Source organism: Eschrichtius robustus, chromosome 6 (assembly GCF_028021215.1).
Source record: "Eschrichtius robustus isolate mEscRob2 chromosome 6, mEscRob2.pri, whole genome shotgun sequence".
In the NCBI taxonomy this organism is placed as follows: Eukaryota; Metazoa; Chordata; class Mammalia; order Artiodactyla; family Eschrichtiidae; genus Eschrichtius; species Eschrichtius robustus.
Genome location: NC_090829.1, coordinates 8,271,235 through 8,298,154, shown reverse-complemented (window position 1 = coordinate 8,298,154; position 26,920 = coordinate 8,271,235). Strand labels below are relative to the sequence as shown.

Genomic DNA, 26,920 nt, shown 5'->3' with positions numbered 1-26,920 from the left:
GTATAGCACAGGGAATTCTACTCAATACCCTGTAATGGCCTGTATGGGAAAATAATCTAAAAAAAGAGTTATACATATACGTATGTACATGTATACCTGATTCACTTTGCTGTACACCTATAACTAACACAACATTGTAAATCAACTATACTCCAATAAAAATTGAAAAAAAAAAAAAGAATCAGCAGGAATGCCTGTCGTTTAGAAGCTCACTTTGGTCAGGCCTACCCAGAATAATCTCCCTTTTGACTCAAAGTTGACTGATTATGGATCTTAATTACATCTGTAAAATCCCTTCTAAAATCATATGACCTGTCCAAACTCAAGGGAAAGAGACTAGATGGAGTGTTTACACAAGGGGTTAGGAATCTCGGGAGCCAGTTTAGAATTCGATCTGCTACCGGTGCTGTCCCATTGCTGTACTAGCATACGAAGCCTAACGTTCTCACATCTGTTCTTCTGTGAAGCAGATTTATTGAGCATGCTCTATGTGATTCTGTACACACGTAAACTCTGCTGAGCTTGCATCTGTAGTCTTTGTGAATGTAAGGCCCAACTCACTGGAGGGAGGGTTTTTCTTTATATTTGGTGATGGCATATGAGTCAACCTAGCCTAGCCGTGTTAGTCAGCTGTGTTAATCAGATTCTTCATTCTCTGATCTACAAGTAATGTGGGAGACATAGGGATATTTTCAGAATATTGATCCCAGTCTCTTGACAGGGTGCTTCTTCTTTCCAGATAAGGAAGGTTACATGGGGTCTGTTGGTCTGTGTACGGGTATCTTAATCTGAGGGTGAACCAGTCCACAAATGTGGCATCTGCAAAGGACGCAAGACAGGTCCTTTTTTCTAAGGTGACTGAGCTGTTTCCACTTTATTTACCTTCTTAACCAGTTCTGTTACTGGGTTCGTATGTGGACTGTTTTGAAACAGTATGTTTTCCATCTTTTTCTTATGCTTCTAACCATGTTTCAGATTTTAAGAAACTCCCCATTATGCACTCTTGTATTGAGGTTGGCTGTGTTAAATAACTTTCTTTATGTAAACTTTATTCCAAGAGTACTAAAAAAATAGAAAGAAAGAAAGAATAAGAGAGGGAGAGGGAGGAGAGAATAGAGAAGAGGGATGAGGAAAGAGGGAATTATTTATTTTCATTCTTTTGACTTTGGAGATGAATTCTTTATCTTACAAAGGACTTATTGCATGGGTTCTCAAAACTTCCCTGCAATGAACAAAGTGTTTGATTTACAAGAATTTGGATTTAGGTATTTACCAGAAATGCATTTCTTTGGATGAGTGAGATATACAAATAAGAAGAAAAAATTTATTATGTAGTCTTTGAAAATACCAGATAATTTTGTTTTGACATCATCATATAGAGGAAAATAGATAGCTAACATGTTAAGAATGGAAGTTATACCCACAATTTTTTCTAGGCTCTGACATTTGGTGTTGCCCATAGACCAGATCCAACACACCTCTGGGAGGGCACAGTCTCTCTTAGGAAATCTTTACTTTATTCAATCAATCAAACATTTCTTCAATGCTATTTAATCCATGCTGACTATATACAAAGCTATTATGCTAGGATCTTTGGGATAAATCATGCTTGTCCTTCTCTCAAAGAGGACAATAGATGTATGCACAAATTACCATCACATAGGTTGGAAAGGGATGCAACTGTTCAGGGTGAAGAACTGTGTACATTTAGATGAGGGAGGAATAATTTCCTTGGGGGTGGGGAATGAGCTGGGGGAGTCATATAGTAAATGACTTCTGGGTGGGAATGATTGGCTCATATATGATAAGGGCAAAAAACAGTATTCCATTTACTTGGTCAATTTGTGCAGCACTTGTCATTGAGGCTGGAAAGGGGGGCCTTTAAGGAGAATACCAAGTATCTTAGAGGACGTGAAGGGGGCAATGTAGAGGCAACAGGACAATGGAAAGTCAATAAGGCCAGACGAGGAACATCTTTGAAGCCAGGGTGCTTTGTCATAATAAGCCATGGGAGGTGGTAGACCCATGTCTTGGTAAGAGAAATGTGTTGTCCTGTATGCCTGGTGTAAAAGCTCTCAACCTTCCCATGTGGCACAGGCTGATTCATGATACGGGAGAAATGTCAACCTTGAAACCGAAGATATTTCTTCTTCTTTTTTTCTTTTTTTTAATTGAAGTATAGGTGACATACAATATTATATGCTACAGGTGTACAATAGAGTGATTCACAAATTTTAAAGGTCATATTCCATTTATAGTTATTATAAAATATTGGCTATATTCCCCATGTTGTACAATATATCCTTGTAGCTTATTTTATACCTAATAGTTGTACCTCTTAATCCCCGACCCCTATATTGCCCCTTCCCCCTTCCCTCCTAAAGTGTTCATTCTTTCCAGCTAGAAATTACTTGCAGCTTTCACAAGAGTTTTTACCATTTTTTCAGCTTCTACCCATGAAGGTTTACAATACTTAGTGTCTGAATTTTAGCTTGGGCTCTCTGGACAAAGCTGAGAGTCCCTCAAGCCCATGGGTCTCAATGGGAAACAGCTACATTGGCTTGGTCTTGCCACTGAAAAAGCAAGATATTGTTGTACTGTGTGTGTGTGTGTGTGTGTGTGTATCTGGCCCCTATGTCTAGATGCTTTTAATTAACTGTTTTCTTAAAACTTTTATTTTATATTGGAGTATAGTTAATTAACAATGCTGTGTTAGTTTCAGGTGTACAGCAAAGTGATTCGGTTATACATGTAGAAGTATTACCTCTTGCAGTGTTTCCAGGTGTGCATACCAAATCACTAAGACACTTCTTACTATCTGTCCTAATAAAGGCTTTACACTTGAACAAGGGTCCCCTATTATGCAGCGGAATTGCGTGTTCTTCATTTGCTTACGGATGTCTGCTTTGCCCAGGAAGCTAACTATCTCTTAGGAAAGGGAAAGATTGATTTCTGACCACAAGGTGAGTGCTGTTCTCCTCCAGGGCTGCTCACTCCTGCCTGTGTTGTACTGTAGAATGAAGCCTGTGGAGAAGAAAAAGAATTGAGGGTGTGCTAGAATTCCATCCCCGTGAAGCCACTGGAGAAATGCCAACAGACAGAGGTACAGAATTGCAACATCTGCAGAGATAGTCCGTTCACCCAGGCCATACGTATTTGCTGATACAGTCTAAACGCTAAGGTTTTAAATCCATTTTGGTTTAGCAGAGCCTACAAACAAAAATGATGAGACTTCAACTTTACCTGTGGTATAGTTCATACTTAGCAACTGGAGCGATTGAAGAGTTTTCTCAGTAATTTAAACAGTCAAACGTAGTTCTTGGCTTATAAATTCCCTGGAAGATAAATTTTGCTTTCCTTTTTAGCTGTGAATGCAACTATCTCTCTCCCTCAAGCCCTTCAGAATTCACATGTCCCCAGATGAACGAATAATCTTTTCTAGCCCATGAAGCCTGTTTATTCTCTGGCCCCATAACTGGCATCACCACCCACCCATTTCTTCAGGCTAGAAATCTGAGTTGGCCTCGACTGGGCATCCATCAGATTGGTTATCAGGTCTTTGAGATTTCACTTAGAAATGCCCTAATTTGGCTTCTCATCTCCCTCGTCCTTGCTTTTACTTTAGTTTGGATCCTGTTTCTTACCGACACAAATGCAGCCTTACTCTGTCTAGACTCCCGGGGCCGTAAGCTCTTATCCGACCCGCTTGCGCCCCCTTCAGTCTGCATTGTCCCCGGAGTGATTTTCCTTAAAAGCACTATCATCATTTAATCATGTAACTACCCACCGGTTCCCTGCTACCTCTTGGAGGATGTCCAAAGCCCTTTGGGTCATCTAACCCCAAGATGATTCGGCAGCATCTTTTCCAGCCACTGCCTCCTGAGGCTGCAGACATACTCACCCCAAACGCCCTGCTTGCTCATCCTGGGCCTCTGCATGGCACCCATCCTGAAGGTCCCCTTCTGTCTAAACTCTTTCTGCGAGGCTCCAAGTAGAGCCAGGTGACATTTCCTCTCTGCTGCCACGTTACCTTGCCCATCCCATCCCTCCAGTCAGCTCCTCTGTGTGCTGTAATGATCTGCTTTCAGATTTCAACACTCAACCATCAACCCCTTCAAGTCTTCCTCGCTTGGACTTACACTTGGAAGAAAGTCTTTGCTCAATAAATGTTTTTTTGGGTAGAAGAATTTCATATTTCTTAAAGGTCAGGTCTGTCTAGTAATTGTCTTTATTTCCCTTCAGTGGTAACTGGTACTCCTTTTATACAGTGCTATGTGGTTAAATTTAGTTTTGAGACATAATTCTAGACTGTCTTCTAGCCCCTCATTTTCACATGGTTGAAGTACTAATTTATTTTATAAAACTCTAATGATAATAGTGACTACCATTCAGGGCATGTCTGCCTGCATGCTGTGTGCCGTGCTGGTGCTTTATCTGTTCCTACACAACCCAACACAGCAAGAAGGCAGGCAGTCCCCTTTCTGTTCCAGATGACAGGACTCAAGCTCAGAACTTTTCTAATGTTATCACAGTAGGCTGTGATTTTTCTACTATAGCCTGTGATTTTGCTACTATATCACACTGCCTCTAAAATGTGGTTTTTTAATAGTAAGTATAAACAGACTGGGGCAATCTGTGATATCATTTCTAGTTTCTAACTCTTGCAAAAAGGGATTTCTGCTTTAAAGATTTTAGCCCTTTCTAGTTCATATGCTGCTTTTTTTTCTCTTTTGATATACTATGCTTTAAGTACTTGTCACTTAAGAATGTGTTTAGATTGGTATTTAAGACTCATATCTGGAACTACTAAATGCACTCACTGTGCAAAGCAGTTTTGCTCATCAAAAAAAATCCACTGTCCATTTTTTTAAAAAAATAAAGAAACACATTTTCTTTGAGATTTTGGTGCTTAGAATTTGCTGACTTTAGAACTTCCTTGTGATACTTTTGTCAGGCTAATCTTTCCATAGAAGATACTCTAATTCCCATGGCTGTTATAGTGACATCATTTTGTATTTTTACCTTGTTAGTGTTTTACAGAGGAAATTCTTGTACCTATTTTGAGTCTGCTTTTATTGGGAGAAATATATTCTCCAGTGTCAGGCACTTTTAACAGCAATCATTTACCTTTACTCCACAATGAACTTACAGTCAGAAATAAGGGTACCTAGCTCTCTAACTCTCAAATCTAATTTAAAGTTCTTTTCTTTTTTCATGTTTTTCTTTTTCTTTTTCTTTTTGTTCTAATAAGTCTTTTGGACAGATTTCCTTATTGTACCTGTGAGTCCAACCAGTTTCTTACTCTAGTTATTGAACTAGAGGGAACTGAGACCAGAGTGCTTTTCAGTCTTTCCATATTTTATTTGATTGTCTAGAAAAAATGATCCACAAAAAATGATCCACGTAAGAAGTTCAGATGTTATCAAACTGTCAAGTACCCACTTTGACAGGAAGTAGCTTGTCCTTAAGTGTGATATTCTGGCTATTCCTCCAATGGAGAGAATCATGTAGAAGATTAAATGGGGCATATTTTTTATCTCAACACAGAAATAAATGTTTCTACTGTGATTCCATTAATTGTGGAGGAGAATGAATGTCTTGGGACTGGAGCTTTTGTATTGTATTGTAACTTTTGATTTGAATAAACGTTATAAAATTATTTGAAAGATAGTAATAATAGCTAATATTTGCCTAGCATGTCAGTGTATTCATTCTTTTTTTCCATCTCTTGAATTGCTTTTGAACTAATAGATAAAAAGTGGCTTCCTATTATAATTTTTAACATACATTTACTTTACTGTAAGTGAAGTTAAGCATTATTTAATATATTTAAGTTCTATTTGAATTTCCTTTCCTGAGCATTATTTGTTCATATTCATTGCCCTTTATTAATTAAATTGTTGGCATTCTCTTTTTGACATCTATGAGCTCTTTACAGAGTAACAAAATGAATACTTTACTGGTGGTGTGAATGTATGTTTTCTCCAATTTTGGTGGGATTTTTGATTTTTATGTAAGTGAATTAATCAATTTTCCTCTTATGATTTCTGTGTTTTGTGTCATAGAGAGGTATTTTCTATTCTGAAATTATTAAAAAAATACATCCTATGTGTTCTACCATAGTTTCATTTTGTATATTAATTTTTTCTCCTCTATTAGTAAGTTCTGTCATTTAATCTATTCAGTACAACGTAGGGATCAAATTTTTTCTTCCTAGATTCCTATCCATTTTTCTAACAATATTTTTCAATAATTCATCTTTTCTACACTGATTTGAAACGTCTAGTTTATCATATTCTATATTTCTATATGTAATTCTTTCTATATTTTGACTTGCTATCCTATTACATTCATCTATTTTTTTCTTTATGTGTAGTTCCACAGTTTTAATTATAGAAGTTTTATGATGTGCATCAAAAGACTCATCCCATTCTATTTTTCCCCCCAGAATTTTACTTGGCTAATCATACTTATTTGGAAGTCCACAGGAACTTAAGAATCAAATTATCTAGTGGAAAAAAACCCCGATGATATTTTTAATGGAACCTCCTGGAGGAAAATGACATTTTTATAATGTTGAAAATTCATATCCAAAAATTTGCCATGTATTTCTTTCACATCTTTTTTGGGATTCTCAATAAAGCTCTTGCACATTTCTGCTTTATTCGATTCCTAGTAATTTCATCTTTGTTATGTAAAATGGATTCTTTTCTTCCACCGTTTAGTTTTTCTAATTCAGTCATGTTTATTTATTTGAAGGCTATTGATTCTTATATTTTATTGTTTTTCTAACCAGCCAGCTTGCTGAGTTTCTATTATTCTTTGTAATAATTTTGCAGTTGGTTTTTTGAGGTTTTAGGGTAACAAATAATATTGCCGTCAAATAATAAAAAGTTTGTTTTCTTGTTTCCAGTTTTCACAAGTCTTACTTTTTGTCCCCTTAATTTTTTTTTTTTTTTTGGCTGCATTGGATCTTTGTTACTGCGCGCGGGCTTTCTCTAGTTGTGGAGAGCGCGGGCTACTCTTGGTTGTGGTGCGCATACTTCTCATTGTGGTGGCTTCTCTTGTTGTGGAGCAACAGTAGTTGCGGGCTTCAGTAGTTGTGGCTCGCGGGCTCTAGCGTGCAGGCTCAGTAGTTGTGGCGCATGGGCTTAGTTGCTCCGTGGTATGTGGGATCTTCCTGGACCAGGGCTCGAACCGGTGTCCCCTGAATTGGCAGGCAGATTCTTAACCACTGCGCCACCAGGGAAGTCCCTGTACCCTTAATTTTTTTTTTTTTTTTCTATTGTTTAGTTGCTTTGGCTAGTATTATAAATGCTATAAAAATGGTGATGATAAAGAATATCCTTCTTGTTCCTGACTTTAAAGGGAATTATTTTAGCGTTTTTCTAATAAGTATTTTTCTGGTTTTTAGTTTGAGAAATAAATATTTTATTATTAAGAGATTTTGTCATGTATTCCTATTTTATTAAGCAATTTTATCAATTCTTTTCATCATCTATTCAAATAATTCTATGTTTCTTGTTGAATCAATTAATATGATAGATTCTTTAGACAGATTTTATAATATAAACTATCTTTTCATTCTTTCATTAAAGGTTTCTTGGATGTGTTACTGGGTTTTACTTGTTAATGTTTTACTTAGCATTTCACTTAGAATTTTACTTGTTAATGTTTTATTTAGAATTTTAGAATGTGTGTGTGTAATAGTCATTTTTTTCTTTTTTTTGCATGTGTGTATTATTGGATTTTTTGTTGGGGACCACAGATCCATATCTGTGCCACTTATAATGTAGAGTCATTGGGTTTAGAATTTGTGCCAAATTTTTCTTATTTTAATAAATTATCATTATTTATTACATTGGTGAGGTTTATAATGGTATAATTTACATGCAGTAAAATCACCCCTTATAAGTGTATAATTTGATGAATTTTGCAAAATGTGTACAGTCATAAAACCACCGCCACAATCAAGATTTGGAACAGTATCTCTCCCCCCTCTCCCCAAGGTCAGTACCCTCCCCACCCCTTCCAGTCCCTAGGACAACTAATCTGTTTTCCATCCCTGTGGTTTTGCCTTTTCTAGGTTGTAAGGTTAATGAAATCATACAGTATGTAGCATTTTTTTTGTGTGCCTGTCGGGGCGGGGGGGGGGGGTGGGCGGGGAAGGTGGAGGTGTCCGTCTTCTTTCACTTGGCATAATGCTTTTGCAATTAAGTAATTTTTTTGCATGTGTCAGTAGTTCTATTTTATTGTTGAAAATTTTATTCAGTTTTGAGTTTGAGTTTTCTTATACACGTAGAAAAAAATGAAGCAACAGTGGTTAATGTATTGATTCAATAGTAGATGAGCTTCATAACTATTAACACCGTCAGGGTTTTCTATGGAAAATCAGTTAATCTTAATAATACTTGAGTTTTTGCATCAAATTTATGGATATAAGTAAAGCTTTCCAAAGTTTGTTTTATAGAGGGTAAATCATATATTATTTTAAATGTTATTGTAAATTCAGTTAAATGGATCATTAAAAATAAAGTTACTTGTTTTGTGATGGGAAGACAAATGTAGGTTTTGGTAGAGCACAGTGTCATAGTAAAGACAATGTTTATTAAATTAAACAATGTATGGAGAAGGAAGAAATGTGCTTGGACTTGGATGTAGTGAATGCACAGTACATTTTTGTGCCCCCAAAATGGTGCGTTCTATCAATCACTATAGAGGCTGTAATGGTCGAAGTTACCAGATATGTTTATATATGAAGAATTAGTTACAGTAGTTACACTACATGATGTTTGTTAAATACAGAAAAAACATTTGGCATGGCAATACATGGTTTTTCTTTTTACTGTCGTCATCAGTCATAATTTTAAAATGTCTGAGCCTTTGAATGAATGCTTTGTAAACAATCTAAGTGTCTGACAGTTATTATTCGTTTCTGAATGAACCTTTTATATTTTCTTTTCATTTTATTTGAAATCACTTGGAAACATTTAATCAAAGTATTTAATAAACAGAGTATCAAAAACTTCATTTTAGTGGATAGCGAGGATTGTAAACCAAACTGTAAGACAAGAATACATTGAAATGTATCACTAGACAAGCAAGGGGAAAAATTAAACAATAAGAGCTCAAACTAAGGGCTAGATTTAAGAATTTTCCTTTGAAATATTTCAACTTGGAGGACTTTTTTGATGAAGCTTCTATATTTAATTGGATACATTTATCAGTACTGAAACTGAATGCAGTTGAAAAGATCTGTGATTTTGCAGCACCTACATTTGACAAAACACTGAAAAGAATTATAGAGATACCTTTTATGACAAATTGTTTGTATTATAGAAATTTTTGAAGGTAATTACTCTGAATAAAGAAAAATGAGAGGACCAATGAGGTATTTGAACTGAAATATTTACACTTTTCAACATATAGAATTGAGATATTGTCAGTGTAGCAAAATTTGGGGGACAAATAGAATTGAGAATATCCTCGGTGTAGCAGAATTTGTCATGTGTCTACAAGGTATTTCAGCAACTACAGAGTATCTTTTCAATGAAAACTTTTCATGGTCTATAGCAAAGAGTTAATTGAAGATGCCCACAATTTCAAATTTATTTACCGTAAAATGCATCGTTGAGGAAAATTACAGGCAATTTTATGGAAAATATTTAAATAATATATAGATACAAAAGAGATGTTGTTTAGAATAATACCAGCAACTTGGTGTAATAGACACATATGGCTAAGTACATGACAAATATGTGAAAATATAATGAAAAATCATTGTGCTTAGGTGATTATTTTCTGGTAATATATAGATACTATCTCATAGAAATAATACTATGTTTCAAAATAGTTTTGGAAGAAAGAAAGGTTATAGGTTCACAGATATAGTAGAACTAGTCAAAAATAAAAAAGTAAATGCTTTAATAATTATATAATTTTATTCTTTGATACCTATTTTCACTTTCAAAGGAACTCCCAAGTCATCCTGTGTTATGCCCACCTCATAACAAGATAGTCACAGCTCTTTGAAATACTGCTTTTTGACCTTCTTAGGTCTCCAAGTACAAATTTCTTTAAGTTAGACTTTTTATACAATTTACTTTTGATACTATCTTCTGAGGTAGATTGATGAAGTTGGGGAAAATTTTATCCCCCATTTGTAATTGTTAATATAAATATTAAAATAAAATTTCATGTGTTTATATAACACTGTTTGCTATCTCTTTAATTTTGTTATACCAGATACCTTGAATGGAAGTGACTTGGGTCGCTATTGGCCTGTGATTATTCCTAAATATTTTTATTGTCATTTATTTATTATTTATTTTTTTGCCGTTCTATAACTTTACTGAACAATCAGCAGTTCGTTCTCATCCACATTAACTGTCTGTAGATTTTTGAAAGTGGTGGCAGGTACATAGGTAACCAGCGTATAGAGCTTGTTTGGTGAATCTTCATCTTCATTACGTTTTCTGGACAACCACACACGCGTACGGTATGGGACATTCCTTATTCCTTTGGCGCAGCAGCTTTGTGGAGCCCGGTGTCAGCGCGTACATCTGGAGTTCCCATTTCCTTCATGGCAAACTTCTGGATTTCTTTGAGCGCCCGAGGGGCACGCTTCTTGAAAGGCGCTCCAGTGGATGCGCTTGTGAATGTTGATAGTGTATTCTCTGGTCACCACCTCCTTGATGGCGGACCGGCCCTCTTCTTCTCTCCGCGCTTCTTTGCCGGAGCCATCCTGACGAGCAATTGTCCCTATTTTAGAGAAGAGGACGCAGAGGACCCTAGAGAGCCTCAGTATTTTGTCTCAAACTGTACATGAAAGGGACGGACTCTTATTCTTATCCTTCAGTTGCAAAGCCCGTGTTCTTCCTTCAACTTTATTCTGATTTTCCTTTGAAAGAAGAAGAAGGTAGGAGAATTGATATTTAGTGAGTAACCATGAACCCAATGCTATGTTTGGTATTTTCACCTATATTAGCTTATTTAACCTCTGCAATATTGCAAAGTAGATGTTTTTATTCCTACTTCGTGGATAGGGAAATTGAAACCCAGGAAGGCTGAATAAATTGCCAAAAGTCACACACTTTACAGGTAGTGAAGCTGGAATTTACACATTTTGTTTTGACAAAGCAGTCTGGGTTTAATTAAAAAGACAAAAAATTGGAGCTAAGTTGTAAGGCATTCAGTTTATTAGGATTAAGATCTTAATGGTCATGGTTGACTTCACTTTGAGATATAAACCACTTTTGTGCTTTTTAAGAACACACCATTTGGGAAACTCAATTCAGAAAGTTACAAAGTGGCAGTGTTTTATAAACAGTATTTAGTGGATTGTCCAGGAATTTACTTCCCTTGTTAGAATAAATACCCAAAATGGTTTTTTGTTATGTGAGGGGTCATGGCTGTTGATGCTGGAGATACCTTGAGTGCCACAAGCTAGAGTTATCTATAGAACAAGGTCACACTAACTTGAATTTTAAAATGCTTCTGACCAGTCAGTGGTTGCATAGGAGTGGGAGGGGATGGAGAAGGGTGGAATCACAAAGAAGCATGAGGAAGCTTTTGGGGCTAGGTAAGGTGCATCTGCTGTGTTCTTAATCTCCTATTTCTTTGTTTCCCTTCTTTAACAGTTCCCCAAACTCTATCCCAACATGTACACTCATATAGATACACACACGCACACACACACACACACACACACACACACACACAAAGTATTTATAATTTAGTATCACTTCAATTAAGTGTTAATTGCTCCCAAAGTGTAATATCTTATATAATGTAATCATTTCTCAGGCTTAAAGAATTTACAGCATTTTCCAATACCAGAGAGTTAGATGGGGAAGAGATTTTGGAAATGTGAAATGGCTCGTGTTTTTTCCGTGAACTGGCTTAAGAATGCTCAAAGCCGAATGTTCAACGTCTTTTAGCAAGAGTCCCTGTGGCATGTATTTTAAGGAAAGATAGTATTCCTAGCCACATAGCCTCTTTATTCGTCTTATTTGTTCTAATGTCCTCATTTATTTGTTTTTATAAATTATATATATTTCTGTGAGCCACATGAATAATTTATTTTTTGGAACAATTCCTCATATAAATAAACATAAGTTTTAAGAAAATTTTTTTTTTTGCTTTCTGAGAGACTTTCTCACTGGCTTAGAGTTTTCTAGGTTAAATTAGGTCCTTTGGAGGATGCAGCTCATATTTTTTGCTCTTATTCATTCATTCCTATAAGGCTGCTTATTTTTCAGTGACTAGAGGGGTAGAAACTAAGATTCAGGGAAAAATGAATGATCCCTCCTAGCAACGTATTTTTCAAGTTGTCATTTGTTGAGGGTGGATGCAAATGGCAAAGATACATGGCTTTCCTTCAGTTCTTCTTCAGTTTTCACATAGATGTTCGGTAGCTTGAACCTATGAATAAATGAGCCTATCAGGAGTAAGATGCCGTGAATGACAGATCTCCTCTGATCACTAAATTCACTTAAATGATTGCATGTATACTTTTAAGTTAGTATCTGTGACACTTTTTGAAGTGGGCAAGGAAGTGCTTCCATAGCCAAGTTTACAGAGAAAAATGAGAAATATCTCATTAACCCAGAGTGAGACAGGCTTTTGGTGGCCTCTGTCAAGTGAGAAGCTGAAATGGGTTTTGAAATCCAGAAGAATAACTCACAGGTAACTTTGCTGTGTTCGTGCGCAGATGAGGCTCATAGAGATAAGGATTCAGAGAAGAGGGAGCAGGGGAGAAAGGCACAAACTGTGTGGACATATGTATCATGGCAGAAGGACACACTGAGTCATTAACGTGAGCTATTCACAGTGGATAATTCGTGAGAAGAGGATAGAACATTTAGACCAATATATAAATAAATTCACCTAAGAAGGAAGGAATTATATATATGACTATGATTCTCTTGACCACTGCATATTCTATATATTGCAATTCATCCTCAAAGACAATAATTCTCTTTGCTTCCCCAGGACTTAAGTGCGCACAGATTCTCAGCAACTGTTTATGAGGTTTGACATCCCAAAGTTCCCACAGGCAACGTTATTGATCTTTGATCTGCGCTAGTATCTAGCACCTGTGTGTTAGCCTCACATTCCTTTTTCCCCTCCCATCACCACTGTGATTCCTTCCCCCCAATATCTCTACCAACACCCTCACATCATCTCATTCTCTCTCTTCTCTCTTCTGTGCCTAAAAAAATAAAGAGAGAAAGGAAAAGATGAAGGGTAGATACCCTGAGGCAGGTAGTGTTTCCTCCTTTCTCTTCCGTGGGCTCCCCTCCAGGTTGCATCTCTGCATGGCATGGTTTCTTCCCTCAGCTCAGTGGTGTTTGACATCTTTACCTCTGACCTTGGTACTAGGCTTTACAAGGCAACGGTATTGTAAGGATTTTTTTCTGTATATTTTCAAATACCGTTGAACAGAGTAACTTTTTAAACAAAAAATATGGTGATTTCCTCAAAAATCATATTAAAAACACTTCCAAAGGATTCTACAGACATTAAGAATTAATTAAGTTTCTGCAGTTCTCCTGGCAAGTTCATAAATCTCAGGACCACCCCCCCCCCTACTTTTAGGGAAATGGAAAAATACCTTGGGTGAGGTCAGGCAAGCCAGTCAATAGTCAAGGATGTACTTGAAAAGCCCTAATTGGGATCTCCTTCACTTTTTTAAGGAATATTGATTTTTTTAATGTTCTCAACCTTCAGAACTAAATCAAAATTGAATTTTCATGTTTTCATGAGTTTATTTTCCCATGGTGTCTTAAAGCATGTTCCTTATTCAATCTGCCTGATATCTACTACATGTTTTAGAATGTAATTAATAAAAATATTCACTATCCTCAAGGAGGTGATGTCCAGCCTAGGTGATGAATATGAGTGTTATTTCCAATAATAAAGTCTGGAGACTGTTATCATGGAGAAACATATAACATTTGAATTATTTTGACTTCTATATAGTAAAAATTTTATGCCTGTTTTCTTTAAGAAAAGGAATTTTTGAGTCTATCTATAATTGTTTTGTTTGTTAGTGAAAAGAATTGCAAAAGAAAGTAATATGCTGATGTACCCCTTTGAATTAGACACCAATCATTTTATGTTTTATTTTATAGAGTCTTTCACCAGCTCATTCATGAGAATGTGCTTTCTTCTTCTTCTTCTCTTCTCCTTCTCCTTCTTTTTTCTGATGGTGAATCTGGCCTCCTTACCCCAGATGAAGTGCCATGAGTTTTAAAGGACATCCCCACACTGGGATAAATACTTTCAGAGTCCATACATTTTGTAATAGATTAGCTTGTTCTAAGTGTAGTAATTTAGAAATACTCTCTTCACATTTAGCTAAAAATATATGAACTTGAAGAAGTTCATGATTTAAAACACATGCAGAATAACTGTTTTGTTATTTTATCACACACTTTTTTTCTGTACTCATTCTTTTATTTTATATTGGCAATGAATACTTCAAGTGACTCTAAATAGTTGAGATGCCACTTTATAATAATTTTTCTGTAAACTCCATGAGAACATAAAGACTAATTCTGCCACACTTTCTAGTATGTTTCTTCTGGAAATACTGTATTATCACCTTTGGTCACTTCTAATATTAAAGTTGGTTTATTGTCTTGATTTTTCTGTGGATCATATGTTTATCCAATTAAATGTAAAGGCTGATTGTAAATTGGTTCTCCTAATACGCTCTCTGACATTTCAGAGGGGAAAAAAAAACCCTGTGAGCTATTTATATTTACATTTGAATTCAAGTACAAGTTCTCATACAGTACAGGCTTCACCTTAGACAGTTTCCTCAACTAATATACTTTCAGCAGCTGTGTGGGAGTTTAGGATCAATTTAGCTACATTAGCTTGTTTACGAATAATGCTACCTAAAATGATAAAAATTCAAATCGTGATGTCAGTACTTCCTCTGGACTTGTTTCCTATTATTAGGATTTTCTCAGAAAATGTGTGCTGCTGAGTTGGGGGTGAAATATTTGTTTACCTCCTGTCCTCTAATATTTCACTCTGTTTTTACTGTCAAGTAGATTCAGAAGGCCTTCTCTGGTAAATCACTAAAAGAGACCTGAAGAATTATCCTGTTTCAGCTTCTTATTTGAAGATAAAGAAAATGAGGCTTAGAAAGGCAACAAGACTTGTCCAGGGTCACATAGCTGGTTAGAACCCATGCTTTTTATCCAGTGTCATGTTCGTTCTGTAGGTGAATAAGTGAAATTGGGAGAATATTTGACTTTGAGACTCTAACGTGTCTTTTCTATGTAGACTTTTATTCCATGGGAAATGTCATTTCTACCTAGACTCTTATTCCATGGAAATTGATGTTTATGTTTAAAATAGTAAATATCTTAGAAGTTGTGACATTTGCTTGGACAACAGTGACTAAAATGATAACTTTTAAGTATTTTCTAAGAAAATACATTGTGGACAATGTAAAGTTGAGGTTAAGCAAAAGCAGAAAAATGAAAACATAATGAAGACTCAATAAAAAACAGAAGACCTATTAAGGTTTAAAACATGATTCTGAGTCTTCCAGATTTCTCATGAGAGGCCGTGTCTACCTTGGTACTGTGGTAGAAATTGTTCTCTAAGAATATTCTATGAATTCTTTTTCAGTTAGATACTAACACCCTTGATTATTGGTTGAGTTCTAAGCCTTATACTGGATGTTTTGCATGTTCCATTGGGCACCACTGTTCTCTTAGGTTAGAATCTCCTTTTTTGCCCTCTGAAGCAGTAATGGCCTTTAGTAGCCATCCCTGAAGATGGACACAATGGAGGGGAAGAAGAATCATTTTTTTTTTTTCATTTTGGCAAGTTAAAAGTACCTTACTGAATCAGTGTTTTGGGATTTGGGTTAAGGTTCCAATATCCAAAAGTAATAAATAATTGACACAAAGTTAAATATCTGTATTCCACATGGCATGAAACTATTGTTGTCTTTGTGGGTAGTCACATCCTGGCCGTAGAGTGACTTTTCTTCCTAGGAGCTTACAGAACTTCATCCAGCAACATTCCAGTTGGGGGTGGGCATACAAACGTGGACAAAGCACTGTTCTTGAAAGGTACCTTCCCTGACCGCTTTAGCTTACAGGAATCTCTCCCCTTTTCCCCAGTACACATAGTACTTCATTCTACATCATTCTGCACTACTTTGTAATATGCATAACTTGTCTTGTCTGAGACACCGTAAGCTTTTTTAGAGCGGTGCTTTTATTTTTGTAAATTCAGATATTTATTAATTTGTTGCCGAGTCAGAGCAATGATCCGTTCAATAAATGTTTACTGAGCACTTACTATATGCCAGACACAGTTCCAGGTACTAGGGATATAGGTGTGAAAGATTCAGGAAAAGCCCCTTCCTTCATGAGTCTTCTATTCTGATGGTGAGGGTGGGAGGAAACCCTAAACACACAACATGAGTTAAGAGAGAGATACACAATATTAAGAAAATATAAGGGAGAAGAAGAGTAAACAAGGGGAAAAGAGGTTGTTTCTTTAGATAGGATGATCATAAAAAGGCTCTTTAAAAGTGACCTTTAAGCTAATACTTAAATAATGAGAACAAACCAGGAATGGAAAGATTAGGGGTAGGGAAGGAATGTCCAAGGCAGATAGTTCATGAGGGGGAGAGTGATATGAAGCAAGTTGTGAGTGATAACAACAGGCTGGATCATGCAGGGCCATATAGGGCCATGGAGGAAAGGAGTTTGGATTGTGTTCAAACGGAAACAGGAAGCCAGTATAAGGTTTTGGGGAACAGAGTGGTATTATCACTTTGGCTGTATTGGGAGAAAACATTGTAGATAGACATGAATGGAAGCCAGCTCTTCGTATATTTTATTGTCTTCTATAGACCTGGATGGAAAGCAATCTTCTTGGTGGGTCCCTTTGGATCATGTGGGTTTTTTTTGTGCGTGTATGTGTATGAGGGTGTCTTGGGGAGGAGTAGGATGTGTATTATTCTTCTATATGCAAGGGTAATTAGAGATATGGGAGGCACTGATTGAGTCAAAAAGGATCTTGATGCCTGAGGGAACAATAGAACTTGAAGGAAAAGACAGACTATGTTTGAGAGAGGAAGTCAAGCAGGCATGATGGGGCAGGCAGGTGACCAGGGAGAGGGAGAGGACAGACCTGGACCTGGGCAGGCAGGGACTCACTATGATACGGGTGGGTTGAAGGCCGACTTGAGATAGTTTAATGAACACAATGAATTTCCATGGTTTCTTTTTTCCTCCTTTTGTTGGGCCAAAGGTAATATGGGCTAGAGTGATGTGGTCTAATATTATGTAGTCACGTATACATAAAGTACACTTACGTACTTTTCATATATTGTCATGTATTCGTCCCAGCAATTTCAAGTTGAGTACTACTCTTCCACAACCCCTTATCCAAAACCCTCGGGGATAGATGGGTCTTGGAATTAAGAATTTTTCAGTTGTTAGTTAAGATAATATGATGCATGTACTAGATGTTACCTAATGCCCTATTGGAGTCTGGGGTGGCACCCTGTAATGAAACACATTAATATATTTTTTTTACTGAGAAATAGTTAATTTACAATGTTGTATTAGTTTCAAAGGTATAGCAAAGTGATTCAGTTATACAATTCTTTTTCAGATTCTTTTCCATTATAGGTTATTATTGAGTATAGTTCCCTGTGCTATACAGTAGGTCCTTGTTTTTTATCTCTTTTATATAGTAGTGTGTATATGTTAATCCTGAACTCTAATTTATCTCTCCCAAACATACTAATATTTCTGCAGCAAAACATATTGTTATTCACACAATATGGGAAACATTAAGAATATAAGTAACCTCACATCAGTTCAGATGAGGTTTGCAAATAAGAGAATTTGTGCTAAGCTTTCAAAAAGCTTCCCATTTTCAAAGTTTTTTTTTTTTTTTTTTAACTTAGAATCAAGAGATTTTTACTAAGGAGGAAATTAAGGTTTAAGGAATTTAAGTGACTTGTTAAATAGTAGGGCTGGAATTTGAACACCGCCTTGGCTGACCACAAACTCTGTGGTCTTAATCACATTATACCACTTCTATAGAAATGATGACTGCTGTTTATAAATAGCTGTCCTGTATATAAAAGCACATACATGTGTATTGAGAGATAGATAGCTATAAAGGAACTACACTAAAAAATGCCTGCTAATAACTTTAAAATCTAACCATTTTTTGTGGATGAGTACTATGTCTCTGTAAATTGTTTTATATTGTTTCTAGCATGGTACCAGCTATAATATTAATAATGACAAAATTATCTTGCGATACGTTGAAGATTTAATTATGATAAATCTAATTAATGACAATTAAATGACTTAATTTTGATAAATGAACTAAATTATGATAAATTTTAAGGACCACATTTTCTCCATTATCCTGCTAATTAACAGAGAAAATTTTGCATAATTATAGATGAAAACAATCTCATTTATCTTAACAGAACTTTAGAACATAAATTCAAGGAGTTGTTTAGGCTGGAGGCCATTGTCTATATTGAGTATTTGCTCTACTGGAAATAGCCAGCTAAACAGTATGGGGCTCTGCAAGCAGGGGATGAGGATATTCTAGATTAAGGGAGAACATTGCAGAGATGGAAAGTTCTAGAAAGTTCTGAAAATGCTAAGATTGTGGTTATTAGAGCATTTAACATGCATTTAATGTGGCGACCAAATGACTTTTTTTCTTTCCTGAGATTCTTTTAGGACTGTTTTCTATCTTAAAAGTTACCAGAGAAATATTAGTTTGACTGAAATATACTGATTTTGAGCAGGCAGAGTTATCGTGCTAAAGAAAAGTAATTTTTAAAAACATTATCTATCTTTTGATTATTTAATTTCGTAACTTTATTTCAGACTATTCTATTCCATGTATGTATGTGTATGTGAGTCTGTGATTGTGTGTGTGTGTGTGATGTACAGTCGATCCTCATTACGTGCGGGAGTTATGTTCTCTAAAGTTGCCATGAATACTGAATTAGCAGATACTGAACAGTGTTCCTAGGGGAAATACAGGGTGAGGTTCTACTAAGCCTCTGGTCACCACATTTTTGTCAAGTGATCAGTACATAATTTTGTTTTTCAAAACCTTATTTAATATGTAGTGTTGATTCATTAGCATTGAATTCATGACCGACAGCACGTTAACTCATGGCTGAACAAATTCATCTAACACATGTATTTCCTCTGTGAGACATGTCACAGCCCTCTCGGGCTTAGGGACACTAGCCAGCACTTCAGCACTACACAGGGAGGGGAGTCATTTTAAACAGCGAAATCACCAACAGAGAGCACACACATGAGAAAAACGTGGCACTAACCAGACCATGAAAAGGACTCTTGTTTACAGTATGAGACCTTAAACAAGAAGACAGAGAATCACCCTGTCCTACCTCAGACAGGTGACTCTGTGCAGGTCTGTGAATGACCGTGAAAGCACAGGTATTGATTTTTGTGGTTACAAATAACATTTTAATGAGTAAGAAATTCACAAATCAGGAATCCACAAGTAATGAAGATGGACTGTATAAGAATGCACCTGTGACATGTTTTGGTTAGTACAGGGTTGGAATTCTCTCTTGTTATGTTATGTCTTTTAATTTATGATACTATTACCGAATGCAAGTGTGCCCAATGCACAGTGAGGCCAAACAAACATAAACATCGGAGTTTGGAGCAGAGAAAGGTTTATTGCAGGGACACGCAAGGAGACGGGTGGCTTATGCCCCCAAAACCCCAAACTCCCTGAAGGGTTTCAGTAAATCGCTTTTAAAGGCAAGGTGAGGGAGAGGCGTGGTTAGTTGTTGCAGACTTCTTGGTGTGGGAATCCTTTGTTCTTGCAGCTGTCCCTGTAAGTCAGGTCGTGATGTTTCCATAAACTTCCAACAAGACAAATGTTATTCTCTGTTCTTCAACTTTTCCCCTCTGTATGAATGGACTCTTAAAGGTCAGAGCCCTGAGGAAAGGCTATCTTGTATATTTCAGGCTATATAGGCAGCATTCTTTTACAAAAGGTGCAGAGCCAGCATGACTAAGCACAGGCAACAAAACACAAGGGTTAAAGTAAAAGGAACAGATCTAAGATGGAGTCAGATTTGTTCTTCCCTGTTACAGTACTTGGTGGATAGCCAAGCCCGTTCTGTACCTCCATTTGTTATCAGTCGTAGGCAAATATCTCTAAGGGCAATATTTATCATCTTCTATATACATGTGTGTCACATACCTGAGTATTTAAGCGCAGGCATATTTAAGAACACGTGTATTACTTGTATGTACGTACAGAGACAGAGCAAGTGAGAGAGTGAGAGTGAAAGAGAGAGACGGTGAGAGGATCCTGACATATTGATGAACAGAAGAAAGTAATTTTTGAAAGTAATGAATGTCCTAAGTATTCATGCATAAAAATTCTTTGAAGTACATAAAATTAATTTACCCTCTTCTGTTTATAGACAATTAAAATGAAAAGGCTTCGTAATTAATATAATCTTAATATTATTTTAAAAGGCAGTTAATGTGAAGCCATCCATTTTCTGACATAGTTAATTCAGTTTTTGCCACACGTGTAGCTACTGAATTGGTGCTTGGCTTTGCTTTTTTTTTCCCTCCTTCTTAATATAAAAGTCAGTGGAATGTTTGCTTAGTATATTACCAACTCAATTCTTTGTTCATTTATCAAACTTAATTTATGCCTTCTAGTAACACTGAATAGCACAGGAAAGTAAATATAGTAATCAGGTGGCCTTTTCCGGGAAATTCTGCATTTGATTGTTAATAAGATCTAGAATTGAGGCCTCTTGGAACTAAATTCTCTAGGTTTGTATTATATTTTGTACTTAGAGATTTTTCATTGCCATATTTTGGGATCACAGAAATACTTGTTCATTTTAATTTTTTGTCTGTTTAAAAAACTAATTGGGAATAGGGAATAAAAAATGGGTGCACTGTCCATCCCCTAATCTTTAGGCTCTAACTCAATGCCTCAAACATCAGTTCAACAAATACTAATGCAGATCACTGTGCTACATATTGTTGAGAGAGTGGCTGAACTCGAGGGATGAATCTTCCCTCTCTCAAGACACTCTGTAGGGAGGGAGAGGCAAGATTGGCGTGACTAGAACACAGTGTAGAGTGGAAAGGTTATCCAAGAACTAGCAACAAGGACTATGAATTGATAAACGAGGCTGATGTTGAAGGAGAACAGAAAAGAGAGCATTTAGACTGGGATGTGTATTCCAAGTAGCATCTGTTAGGTAGGAAGAGAGAGTGTGGTTCTTCAGCAGATCTTGCTGGAGCAGGGCATTCTTGAAGGTAAATTGTGGTGTGGCAAATTTTTGCAAGGCTGCAGTGGTGATTGGGACATAATGATTCACGTCTGGAAAACCAGGTAATATGGTAGGACATTAATAAATAGGCAATAAAGAGCTATTGCAAAATATTGAGCTAGTAAACTCAGAGCCTCAAATTCCCTCTAGCAATGGCATTTAGAAAGACTAGAAGAGATGAGATATTAGTGGCAAAGGAACCAGTTAGGAATTGTGTGAGTGGTATCAGGAGACCTGAAACAGAGAAGATTTGAACTAGGAACATGGAGATGAATGTGAGCGACATTGTTGAGAAAGAATATGTTTTTAATGTAGAAAATACTGTTCATTTGGCTGAAGAATTCTTTGCCCCAAACACTGAGTTTTTGTCGAGAATTTACTGCTAGAGGTTGTTGTTCAGGTTTTATATGGAGTGGGGAAATGTTTATTATTTGTTTCTCTGCAGTTTTGCAAGTTGTACTTATCTGTGATATTAATCAGATATTGTATATGAATGATCCATTTTTGAGTAACAGGGACAAAATAAGCTTGCACTTAATATATTTAGTAGTGAAGCTTTAGAAATATCCCTATTAAAATTTGGAGCGGACTTCCCTGGTGGTGCAGTGGTTAAGAATCTGCCTGCCAATATGGGGGACACAGGTTCCATCCCTGGTCTGGGAAGATCCCACATGCCGCGGAGCAACTAAGCCTGTGTGCCACGACTACTGAGCCCACATGCCACAATTACTGAAGCCCGCGTGCCTAGAGCCCGTGCTCCGACACAAGAGAAGCCACTGCAATGAAAAGCCCATGCACCGCAATGAAGAGTAGCCCCCGCTCCCCGCAGCTAGAGAAAGCCCGCATGCAGCAACGAAGACCCAACGCAGCCAAAAATAAATAAATAATTAAAAAAATAATTTGGAGCTAGTCAAGAATCCTGTTATCTCTTTTTTTAAATATTGTACCAGAAGTTCTAGCCAACGTAATATAATAATAAAAGGAGAAACAAGATACACAAATTAGAAAAGGTTAGAGATGATTGTCTATGTAGGAAGCCCTGGGGAATGTAAATACTGCGAGAACAAAGAGCACACAAGATTATGTTGAAGAATAACAACAAAGTTTGGAGACCTGCTCTACCAGCTGGCAAGATTCATTATTTATTAAATTACAATAAGTGTATAACCAGGCAATGTGCAGGCGTAAAAAAAATGACCAGTGGAACAGAGTACAGAACCATGAAACAGATCTAGATATGTATAAAAACCTTACATAGGGAACTATACTCAATATTTTGTAATACCTATAAGGGAAAAGAATCTGAAAAAGACGATCTATCTATCTGTATATCTGAATCACTTTGCTCTACACCTGAAACTGGCACAACATTGGAAACTAACTATACTTCAATAAAAAATTATCAAACCCTAAAAAGAAAATAGGGCAGAGTTGACGTTACAAATGAATTGGGAAAGGGTGAGCTAACCCTTAAATTCTAAGCGGACTAAAGACTTAGATAAATAAGTCACAAAACATGAAATATAGGAGGATATCTTTCTGATCATACGAAGGGAAGCATGTAAAAATACACAGAGACAACTGACAAAGGGTTAATCTCCAAAATATACAAGCAGTTCATGCAGCTCAATATCAAAAAAACAAACAGCCCAATCCAAAAATGGGGAGAAGATCTAAATAGACATTTGTCCAAAGAAGATGTACAGATTGCCAACAAACACATGAAAGGATGCTCAACAACACTAATCATTAGAGAAATGCAAATCAAAACTACAATGAGGTATCACCTCACACCGGTCAGAATGGCCATCATCAAAAAATCTACAAACAATAAATGCCGGAGAGGGTGTGGAGAAAAGGGAACCCTCTTGCACTGTTGGTGGGAATGTAAATTGATACAGCCACTATGGAGGACAGTATGGAGGTTCCTCAAAAAACTAAAATTAGAACTACCATATGACCCAGCAATCCCACTACTGGGCATATACCCTGAGAAAACCATAATTCAAAAAGACACATGCACCCCAATGTTCATTGCAGCACTATTTGCAATAGCCAGGACATGGAAGCAACCTAAGTGTCCATTGACAGATGAATGGATAAAGAAGATGTGGCACATATATACAATGGAATATTACTCAGCCATAAAAAGAAATGAAATTGAGTCGTTTGTAGTGAGGTGGACGGACCTAGAGTCTGTCATACAGAGTGAAGTAAGTCAGAAAGAGAAAAACAAATACCGTATGCTAACACATATATGTGGAATCTAAAAAAAAACAAAAAAAAACAAACTGATGAACCTAAGGGCAGGACAGGAGTAAAGACTCAGACATAGAGAATGGACTTGAGGACACGGGGAGGGGGAAGGGTAAGCTGGGAAGAAGTGAGAGAGTGGCATGGACATATATACACTACCAAATGTAAAATAGATAGCTAGTGGGAAGCAGCTGCATAGCACAGGGAGATCAGCTCAGCGCTTTGTGACCACCTAGAGGGGTGGGATAGGGAGGGTGGGAGGGAGATGCAAGAGGGAGGGGATATGGGGATATATGTATATGTATAGCTGATTCACTTTGTTATACAGCAGAAACTAACACACCATTGTAAAGCAATTATACTCCAATAAAGATGTTAAAAAAAAATACACAAAGAGCATGAACTATAAAAAATTTTGACAAATGCAATTGAAGTAAAATTTTAAATTATTGAACAACAACAACGACAACATCTCCCATAAACATAGTTGAAATGCAGGCTACAGAGTGGAAGTAGATATTTGCCACATATGGGACTGACAAAAGATCACATACAGAATTTAGAAGAACTCCTTATATTCATCTAGAAAAGAAACGGGTCAAGACAAGTCAGAGAGGAGGGAACTCTTATGGTAAGTCAACAGAAGAAAGAAAAAGGGAAAGATGGCCCAACCTCACTAGTGACCAAGAAAATGCAAATTAAAATTTACATCTTATATGGTTAGCATAAACTTTGAAAATATGTATATAACATGTATTGGCAAGAATTTGGAAAAGCAGGTTTTAAATATGCTTATATTACTATGAGTTGAAATATATTGCTATGAGTTGAAACAGGTTTTAAATATGCTTATATTACTATGAGTTCCCGTAGCTAGCTTTCTGGAAGAGCAATTTGACAAGTTATAGTACACTTGAACATGAGGCTGCTTTTTAACAGAGCTATGCCACTTTTCAAAATATGTTCTAGAAAATAACCCACTACTAGTGCATAAAGAGATAGGTCCAGAATGCTTGTTGCATCATTATTTATAATGGTAAAATTTACTATAAATGGATACGGAAATTCTGGATGTAATCAGATAATGAACTAAACACCTATGAAGAGGAACCATTTGTAACATGGAAGAATCTCAAAAACACAGTCTTGAGGGGAAAAAAGGCAAGTGTGTCATTGCTCATATAAAGTTTAGAAATATAGAAAAATATATTATTAACAGACATATCTATATGGTAATATCAATAGTATAATAATAGGCATGGGAATGATAAACACCAGCTTAGGGTAGTGAATACAGCTGGAGAAGAAGAGATGGAATTAGGATACAGAAGTGCTTCAACTGTATATCTAATATTTTTACCCAACATAACTGAAAGCAAAAATGGAATATTTTGAAATTTAATAAAACTGGTTCAGGGATACAGGGACATGTCATTCTCTATAACATTCTAGACAGTAATGATATTTCATTGAAAAATGGTGTTAAATAAAGTCCACCTGTATTGTTGCTGATGCAGGACTTCTCAGAACCTTTATTAAACTAGGATGTACTAAGAGGCAAATGTAGTGTGCAGTGCTCCTCAAACACATTTGCCCAGGGAATGAATTTTGAAGGTATATATTGAGACACTAGATTATTGAAGGACAGGTAGGAGAAATGCAAATCTAGAGATGGACAATGCTGTGGAATTCTTTTTCAATGCAAGTCAATTAGGTCTGGACAAACATCTGCCTTGTGGTCAAACTATTTAACCAAAATGGGTGAGGCTTTGTTAAATATGGTTTAGTTTTGGGGGATTTAATGGAAAAGCTATTCAAACTTTTGCCATAAAATATCTGTAGAATTTAAAAGATTTCAATAGATAGTTTACAGTTTTATTGAGTGTAATTTCTATTCCATGAATTTTTTCTGAGTGTACAATTAAGTGATTTTTTTGTTAAATGTACAGAGTTTTGGCGCCATCACCAAGGTCTAGTTTTAGAGCATTTCTATCACCCCCAGGCAACAACTGATTTGCTTTCTGTCTCCATAAATTTGCCTTTTCTGGATATTTCATACAAATGAAACCATACAGTATGTAGTCATGTGAATCTGCCTTCTTTCACTTAACATAATGTTTTTGAGGTTCATCCATGTTGTAGTATGTGTCAGTAATTTGTTCCTTTATATTGCTGAATGGACTACTGTCCACTGCCTGGATATACTACGTTTGGTTTATCCATTCACCAGTTGATGGTCATTTGAATTGTTTCTAGATTTTGGCTGTGAGTATTGATGCTATGAAATTCACGTACAAGTCTTTTGTAGACGTGTTTTTATTTCTCTTGGGTAGATTCATAGGAGTGGAATTGTTGGGTCATTGAACATTTATGTTTAACTTCTTATACTGCCAAACTATTTTTAAAGTGTTTGCGTCACTGCACATTTTTACCAGTAATGTATGAGAGTTCCTGTTTCTCCACATCCTTGCCAAAACTTACTACTGTCTGTGTTTTGATTATAGCCATTAAGTGGCTGTGTTGTGGTGCCTCAGTGTGGTTTTAATGTGCATTTTCCTAATGACAAATGATATTGAATGCCTTTTCATGTACTTATTAGCTATTTGATGTCTTCTTTGGTGAAATGTCTATTCAAGTCTTTTGCCGTATTTTAAATTGGATTATTACTATAATTGAGTTATAAGAGGTATAGTCTGGATACAAGTCCTTTACCAGATATAAGATTTGCAAATTATTTTTCTGTATGAAAGAATTTAAAGTTGGGCTTTATTTTCATGTGTATCATATCTCTCCCATGATCTTAATTTGGACAGTAAAAGAGGATCGTTATCACTGTAGCTGATACTTTAGGTAGTTAGAATTTTTGTGCTCCTATAATTTATTTGCCCTTTTTCTTTTTAAAGACGATTTGAATCTAATGAAAAACATTGATTCAGACTTATTAGAAGTCATGCATTCCTATTACTGGTGATTCTGTCAAAGTAATTATATTTACTCTCCACATTTATCCAAAAATATAACCATTATTCAAAACATTCTTTGAGGTTTTCTCATGGTTTGCATTCTGAGTGAGCGTGAACCCCCTGCACACAATGTACGTACACAAAGTCGCACGCGCTCATTCTCTCTGCTTCAAACTCTAAGTACATATTTTGCCAATTGCAGATAGTAGTTGGGCAAACTCCAGTTGGCAAGATTAGCATCTCATGGAAAATGGGATTTAGTGAGACAATAATAAAAAGTACTCCTAAATATGCTTTAAAAAGCAACAGTAAGTAACAATTCTAGACGTTA

General features: G+C 36.3%; 1 protein-coding gene and 1 pseudogene across 1 annotated transcript in view; one reads left to right on the top strand and one right to left on the bottom strand.

Moving 5' to 3' along the window:
• Window positions 1–26,920, top strand: part of KCNH8 (potassium voltage-gated channel subfamily H member 8) — a 392,473-nt gene that overhangs the window by 4,868 nt on the left and 360,685 nt on the right. The gene's annotated exons all lie outside the window — the stretch shown is intronic.
• LOC137766642 (large ribosomal subunit protein eL31-like) lies at window positions 10,349–10,743 on the bottom strand (annotated as a pseudogene).